General features: G+C 55.0%; 1 protein-coding gene across 2 annotated transcripts in view; it reads left to right on the top strand.

Annotated features, from left to right (window-relative positions):
• Nucleotides 1-4,705: 4,705 nt before the first annotated feature.
• Slc45a4 (solute carrier family 45 member 4) overlaps nucleotides 4,706-8,167 on the top strand; it is an 80,148-nt gene continuing 76,686 nt past the window's right edge. The window contains exon 1 of one of the 2 annotated variants that reach the window (XM_074069305.1): nucleotides 4,706-4,779. The gene's annotated coding sequence lies outside the window, so the exon portion shown is untranslated. Of the gene's footprint in view, nucleotides 4,780-6,743; nucleotides 6,778-8,167 lie in introns of those variants that run through there. The other variant, XM_074069306.1, reaches the window with a different exon arrangement.

The raw sequence follows: 8,167 nt of genomic DNA, 5'->3' as shown, positions 1-8,167 counted from the left end.
GTACCAAGCCTGGGGTTATTCTGAGGCCCCTCTCTGCCCAGGATACCTGGCAGGTCCCTTTGTGGCAATTGGAGGTCTTGGTACTGCTGGAGATGGGGTACTGTAGGGTGGGGGCCCACTCACCTGCATCCTAGAGACTTGGTCCCCCCTTAGGCAGGGCTCACAGCAACTGGTGTTTCCCCAAAGTCATAAAACAGGGAGGAGGGGCAGAGCCCTGGGGTCTCTGCTGACCCAGCCTCTTAAGCGCAGCTCAAGGGGGAGACAGGAGCAGGGAGGGAGGGCCCTGTGAGGACATCGCAAACACAGCGGGCATCAGCCTGAGAGCAGGAAAGGGCTTGGCTCAAAGCAATTGCTTAGAAACCCCCGGACAGTAAACGAGCACGCTAACCACACTAACCGTCATAGCGCAGTTCTGCAACACAGTGGTTTTAAGGACGGGAGGAATGGCTCAAGTGGAAGCGTGTCTGCCCAGCAAAGGGCCCAGAGTAAACCCCAGTACTGAAAACAAATAAATCGACAGAGGAGGTGGCCAAGGGACTATAGTTGGGACTGCCCCTTCATTTTCTTTCCTCTTGGGGGCCACCTGTCCCAACCCCACAGTGCAGGCTGCTGTCTCTCCTCCATCCTCTCAGGGGATTTGGCGAGGTACCTAAGTGGCCTCAACTACAGAACAGGCATATTGTTGTTTTGTTTGTTTGGACAGGAGCTCTCTATGTAGTCCGGGCTGGGCTTGAACTTGTGATTCTCCTGCGTCAGCTTCCCAAATGCTGGGATGACAGGCATGTGCCACCATGCCTGGCTCTCAGTGCAATCTGAGCCACCCAGGTTTTTGGAGGGCTTCAATGCACATCAATCACCTCCCTCCCCTTTCAGGACCTGGGGAGTCCAAGGTTATTGCTAATCAGACACGTCCATGGCAGGAGAGAGGCAAGGACGCTCCCAAGAGGAGTCCAGAGTTAAAATCGGAAGGTTGGCGGGACCTAGTGTGCCAGGGGAGGAGGGTCCTGATCAGCCTTGCCTTCTAGGAGTGTGGGATACCTGACCTAGCTACTCCAAGGCACCTCTACCTTGTCATCCATCCACCCTTTGGCCCGGGGGCCTCTGCCTCTCTGCCAGGGCACAGTGGCTTTACCAAGACACTCAAAGGCAGGAGTGGTGCTTTCTCAACACAGAGCGAGGAGCTGGTCAGGAAAGACCACCAGCCTGTAGCTCTTCTGAGGCAGGCAGCCTTGCATCCAATGGTGTGGAGTAACAGGCATCCACACTGACGGGGCTCTTGTTTCTTCATGTGTAAGGCACAGAGACAGAAAGGAAAGGAATAATACCCGACAATGGTAAGATGGAATCCCTCCTTCCTTCCTTCCTTCATCACCCTGTTTACTGAGCACCTACCAGATGTGCCCCCGATGTGAATCCTGACTGTAATCTCCTGCTGTGCAGCTGCAGGTACAACCTCTTAGGCCCAGCTTCCTCATCTGTAGAATGTATTTACCTCAGGGGAGGCATGCACACGCAGAGCCAGGGACAAGAGCAGTGTAGATCTGCTCAGGTGTCTGCAGGTAAGGTGGGGAGGAAATGAGGCCAAAGGCAAAGAAGCCACCATCATGCCTTGGGCTCCTCCCCAGTGTCAGGGAGGGTCACATGCTTTACAAACACGGACGTGGGGTTTACTACATGGTTTGTCAAACATTGGTGAGCATTTGAAAACAACAGAGTGATAAACCAAGTGTGGAACTCTTCTGACTACAGGGTCTGTGTACACCTGGTACACACCCAGGATAGGTAAGGTCCCAGTGTGCTCTGCTCTGGAGCCATGCCAGATGCAGAACTTTCTGACCCTTGGGCAAGAGGGCTGCCCTATGTCAAGCTCTTTCCTCATGTAACTAGGGTCCCAGCCATTCACAGAGGGCGCCGAGCAGGAGGAGCCACGCGAGGGCTGAGGACCCTACTCCCAGACTGCCACAGGCAGCAGAGACACAGGCCACAGACACACCTGACCCTTCTTGGTGGCAGCAGCTGACATGAGGCCTTGAGTGGCCAGGCTGGCACAAAGTGTGGGTAGGGTGACTCTGCTCCTTCCCTCATGTTCATACGTGCAGTGCTGAGTACACTCACGACAAGGACACGGTTTTTCTTAAGCTTACTCTGTCTGATATCTGCGTGTCACTGTAGACTACAGAAGTAAATTAATCAGGCGTCTCCATAGTTAGGCTAAGAAACTACCTCCCAAAGTCCATTCACATGAAAACTTACGCATACACTTTTATGTGTGCATTCATTTGTTCTTGTGATAGGGAGTGCCTACCACAAGTCAGATCCTCCACTGGGCTCCATGGCTACAGCGGCTAGTGACTTTAGAAATGTCACCCACTCCACTGTGGGATCTTCCAGCTCTGGTACAGGAGTGCACCCTGGGACTTGGACATAGGAGACACACACTTACTAGTTATTTGCTGATGAATGAAATGAAATTGTTCAATTAATGCCACAGTTAGTGAGTAATTAAACAAAATTATTAAGTCCTTCCCTGGTACTCCTTCCTGTATTGCCCTTTTTTAAAGGCATTGTTTTATTATTTTATTTAATCCTTGTGGTGACTGTGAACTAGGTATTGTTAGAACTAGGTATTATGAGGACTTAGGAAAGCTCAGTAAGGTGTAGGTGTCCCGGTCACACTGTGGACATGCTCACTAACAGCTTTCATCGCTTCTTTTTCCATCCTTTGGTTATGGGAGTCAAAGCCAACGGGGGAGAGCCAGGCATAGGGGTGCATGCCTGTAATCCCAGCACTTGTGATTCTGAGGCAGGAGGATCCTGAGTTTGAGGCCAGTCTGGGCTACATAGTGAGGACCCCCCCCCCATCTAAAATAAAACCAAAGCAAAATAGCCAAGGGCTGGTGATATGGCTCAGTGGTAGCACACTTGTCTAGTTCCATCCCCAGCACAAAAACAGAAAGGAAAACAAAAACAAACCCACGAGGCAGATACTCAGTGATGAACACCCACGATCGTCAGGTGCTGCTCTGGGCTCTGTCCACACACCACAGGCGTCTGCTAGCCCTCTTCCAAGGGAGCTGCACACACATGAAAGAACACACACATCTCACCTTCACAGCTGGAGAAACTGGCACAACTGAGCATACTGTGTCACCAGCATCCAAACCAGGAAGCAGAAGCACCACAAGATACACCATCCAGGCCTGCTTCCTGGCTCCGCACCCCTTCCTTTGAGGTTAACACTGTCCCCACTCCTGAATCCTGACACCAGCTACTCAGATATGGCACCTCACGTACACAGAAACTTTGGTGTTTCTGTGTCTGACTTCTTTTGCTCAATGTCATTTGTGAAAGTCATACATATCCATGGTGTAGTCATAAATTACTCATTGTCATTGTTGTCATTCTACCTAGTGAATATATCACAATTTATGTGACCTCTTTGACGGCTGCTGAACATTTGGGTAGTTTGCCAATGGGGCTATTATACACAGTGCTGCTATCACCAGCAATATAGTTAGGGGCTGAGCTGCTGGGTAACAGAGTTTTTTAAAGCAGATTTCCAGGGTTTTTGTATGTCTTGCATCTCCACCAGCAGACAGTGTTCCAGTTGCTCCACTTCGTTGCCAACACTTGGCATTGTCAGATTTCCCCATTTTAGCTGTTCCGGAGGCTGTGCAGGGCACTTTATCTCTAAATCCCTCACCAAGCGCTTGAGATGGATCTCATGAGTTCTGTTTTACAGATGAAGACATCGAGGCTCTCGGAGAGGTGAAGTACTTTGTCCAAAGCCACTTAAAGCCTGGCAAGGGCTAAGGGCTGGGGTATGAAAGGGCTCTCTGACCTCAGTCCACCACTTCATCTGTTTGTCCGGCCCCCTTTTCCGACCTTGTCTGGATGGGTTTCCCAGCAGTTTCTTTCCAGCATGGATGCCCGTGCTGAAGGGGGGCTCAATGAACGCGGGGGCTGGGGTCCTAGAAAGGGGAGCTGCTCCGGGAATGGCTGGTGGGGGCGGGGCGTACGGGGAGTTGCAGGGATCGAGTTCGCAGCGCGGGGGGGGGGGGGGGGGGGCGGGGCCCGTGCTGCCGCCGTCGGGACTGAGGGCGGAAAGCGACAAGAGGAGGGTGTTTGTCGGGGGCTTGGCCGGCGGGGAGGTGATGGTCCGGCTCTTTGGGAAGGAGGATGTTTGGGGAGAGGGAGGGAATGGGGTATGGGAGGAGCGGGGAGCAGGGGCGTGTAGGGCTCACTCAGGTGGCCACCCAGAGAGACTTGGGTGGGTTTAGGCGGGGAGAGTGCGGATGCCCCAGTGGTGCGGAGCGGGCGGGGGGCAAGTGCCTTGGAGGCCGCGGGCGGGGCGGGTCAGAGGCGGGGCTGGTCAGAGGCGGGGCTTTCGCTGGTGGGGCGGGGCTGCGCCGCTCGGGGGCGTGGCCTCGTGGACCGGAGGGGGCAGCAGCCAATGGGCGTGCGTAGCGCAGGCCCCGCCCCATAGACCGCTGCATAGTCATGAGGCGCAGGCCGGCGCTGCGTCAGCGGAAGCGGCGCGGAGCGGCTGTTTCCGACCCGATAAAGCGGCGTTGTCCCCGCGCGCCGGCCGCAGCCTCGCAGCGCTCGCTCCGCGCCCGCGTCGCTGACTGACGGACTACCCGGCCGGCCGCCGAGGGTGCAGCCGCTGCTCGGACGCCCCGTCGCCGCCCCGGTGCGCCCGGGGCCCGCGCCCCCGCCGCCCGCCCGCCCGCTCGCCCGGCCGGCTTGCCGCCCCGCCGCCCCGGCCGGAGGAGACAGGTGAGCGGCCGCGCCCGCCCGCCCGTCCCCGCGGCTGCCGGCCCCCGAACCTGGCACCTGGCGCCGGCACCTGTCGTTCCCCCGCCCCCTTCCGCGCGGCTTGGGCCTCGAACTGGTGGCCCGCTCCCCATCCCCGCGTCTCCTTCTGTGGGGGAGGGCATCCCCCACCCCACCAGGCCTGGCGCGAGCTCCTCTGGACGCCCCGCCCCCACTCCCCGGCCTTTTCCTTCACTCTGCACCTGCCCTTCCTCGTCCGCACTCCACGCTCCCACCGGAGTGTGCACCTTCTTTTGGATCGGCCCCTGTGGCACCCATCAGCATCCCCCTCTCCTTAGCTTCCTCACCCAGAAAGAAGCCCAGAAAGAAGTCCTGATCCTGTTCTACACACCCGGTGTCCCGCTCCGCTATCTCTAACTTCTGAGAGTTAAGCGTCTGTGCCCACCACTCAAGAAATGCTCCCCTTCCCTCCACTCTTGGGCCTCCCCGTCTCTCCCCAGCACTCCTCCCTGGTAGCACTGCCCACCGGTGGTCTGCTTCCACTCGGAGCATGCCCCTCTGGGCTGGGGCTCTGTCCGTTTGAAAATGCCTTTATTTCATGAGGCCGACCTTGTCCCTGGAGGAAGGGACCAGGGCGTCAGTGCTTCAGGTACAAAGCTTCTGGTTTGAAAAAGCCCCTGAGCATTTTTTAAACCTCTGCACACTTGCCCTTATCCCCTGGCCCCCTTCAGCCTTCCTGGGCCCCGGAACTTAACCCATTCCTCCCCAAGGTGTGCTGTGCTTGCTGGGATTCGGGAGCAAACTCCAGCGAGGGCTTTTCCTGGGGAGGTATGTCCAAAGCGGCCACTGCCTGCTGTTAGTACGTCCTACGATTTTAGAAGCTGGAGCTAGCCAAGGTGGGAAGGGGCACGCGACCTCCTGGGGACCCTGGGATGTATGGTTTTCCAATGGGCCACTGATGGAGTGTGGCTTCAAGTTCACGAACTGAACTGACCAGCAGCCAAAGGTGCTTGTAACTCCTTGTTATTGGGATGGCCTGGGAAGCAGGAGGGCTTGGAAGATAAGGTGCTGAAGCAATTGTTATGGAATCAAGTGGTTGTCATAGGGTCAGAGGCTCTTGACTGCTGGGAGGAAACAACTGAAGAGTGCCCTGAGCTCATTCCCTGTGACCATCTACTCTGTCCTTGGACAGGTAGGATGTGGTAGGTTGGAATCTTTTCCTTTGCTATTTTGTTTTCTTGTAGTAGGAAAAAGCAAGAAAAAGCTGGAGGATTGGTTTACTGATTAAGACATGTGACAAATGGTTGGACATCAGAACCAGGAACACCCACCAACCTTGAAAAATTTCCTCACATTTCTGCTAGATCTCAGTTCTGTATTAAAAAGCAAGTAGAGTTTAACGCTCTGGAGAGATTTTGCAAAAGCTTCCTGAGAATGGGGAGAGGCAGTGATTGTGGCCTGGAGCTATGCAGGCTCTAAATGGAAAGGACTAGAGTGTGTCTGGGGAGAGGTTGGGAAATGGGTCGTCTTAAAATCCAGGGTTTCAGACCCGTTCAGGTTGGTTGTTTTTGTGGCTGCTGAAAAGGAGAGAAATGGCTAATTTGCAAGGTTTGCGATGCATAGTAGGTATGTGGGGGTGGGGTTGTCTGACCCACCTCGGCATCGGCACCGGACTGGGAGAGTGGGGGAGGCTGCCACAGCTCCCGGGCAGTGTGGGATTCAATTGCCGTGATGCTGTGCACTGCAGCTTTGGCCCTCGTGTCGTGAAACCAGATCACAGATTGGACTGGGTGATCTCCAAGGTGGCTTGCAGCTTTTACCACCTTCTAACTTTGTTCATTGGCGAAGAGGGAGAGGGGGAGGGGCGGAGGGCACAGTAAACCGGTTCCTGCCCTCTCCGGAGTAGGGAGAGCCCGCCTTCATCCACCTTGCGCATCTGCGGGGAAGGAGGGGGCTGCGGCAGCAGCGGCATCGGCAGCTAACCGTTCCGGAGCTTGGAAGGTATTTGAGCTGTATGGGTGGCTGGGTGCTGAACTGATTGCATCTGTGTTGTCAGGAAGGCAGGTGGGGAAGACGGATGAGGGCCAGCATGGGGGTTCGGGCCACTGTCATTGTCACTTTCTGACTGGTGCGCCCCCTGCCCCTTGCCCTCTGCTGAAGGGCTGTGATGCCCAGGTTTGGGTAGCCTGCAAAGGTGGTTCGTGACAGCCTGAGGCCTGGCACGAGGTGAAGGCAACTGGCGAGCGCTGTAGGTGGCTGACAACCCCAAATTGCCAGTGCCCTCCAAGGGAACACCCCTGGCAGAGCCATGTCTGTAATTTGTGGAGCCGGAATGTGCTGGAAGCTACGTTCCTGTTAAGAATGGGTGAGGATGCTGTTTCTCACTTGCCTCCTGTGGTCACAGCATAATTAAGTCAACGAGGGTGCACTTAGTAAGACACCATCAGAGGGGCGCCTCCACTCCAAGCCAGGAGACACAAGTGTGTCAGTTGTGCTGAATGAAAATCCAACAGCCTGAACAAACCTTGCAGATGAAGAGCAGCCACACAGAGGGGTGGAGGACCTGCACTGCTGCTCCTCCCCCACCCATCCAGACAAGCGCCCCTTGTTTGGATTAGTGTAGCTGCTCCACCAAAATCAATGAACAAAGATCTTTAAACCGTGAACTTCCAAAATGTGTTTCATGCGGCCCTTTTTCTTAGTATCAAATTCTGAGTTCTGTGCAGTTGGGCACAGTTTGAAAGACCCTGGAGACCTCTTGTGGGCCCACAGCCACCGAGAAGCTGAACCCAGGGAGCCCTAGGCACTTGCAGCCCCTGGCCATGGGGGTGGCTTGATAGTGTTTGTGAGGTGGTGTCCTTGGCGAGTGTTATACAAGGTGGCATTTAAAGGAGACTAAACCATTCTGGCACTCGGGAGGTAGAAGCAGGAGGATGGCAAGTTTGAGAGAAGCCTGGCTACATTGGGGGACTCTTTCTATTCCCTTCCTTCCAAAACAAGATGAAGAAAACGTACACAGCCTTAGGAGCAGCAACATAACCCGCTTGCTGTTTTCCTGTCAAGGTAGTTTGCCTCTCACACTAATGGTCCTTTGAGGGTGGATGGGCCAACCTTGGGCCACTTGGGTGGGGATGTTAATGAGCTTTGGGTAGTCTGCAGGATTGAGGGCACCATTGAGGCCCATGCTAGGTTTTGGAGAAATGATACAAAACCCCTGAGGTTGCAGGGATAGCTTTGTGTTCCATTTGGCTCAGCTCCTGAAAGCTTGGGTCCTTAGGTGAGAAAAAAAGTGCTGTTTTGTTTTTCCCTTGTAGTAGGATTTAACTTCATTGTCTCATGCTTGCTAGGCAGACTCAGTTACTTGAGCCACACCCCCAGCTCTTTTTGCTTT

Source organism: Castor canadensis, chromosome 3, assembly GCF_047511655.1.
Source record: "Castor canadensis chromosome 3, mCasCan1.hap1v2, whole genome shotgun sequence".
Classification (NCBI taxonomy): Eukaryota; Metazoa; Chordata; class Mammalia; order Rodentia; family Castoridae; genus Castor; species Castor canadensis.
This window is presented reverse-complemented; position numbering and strand designations above follow the sequence as displayed.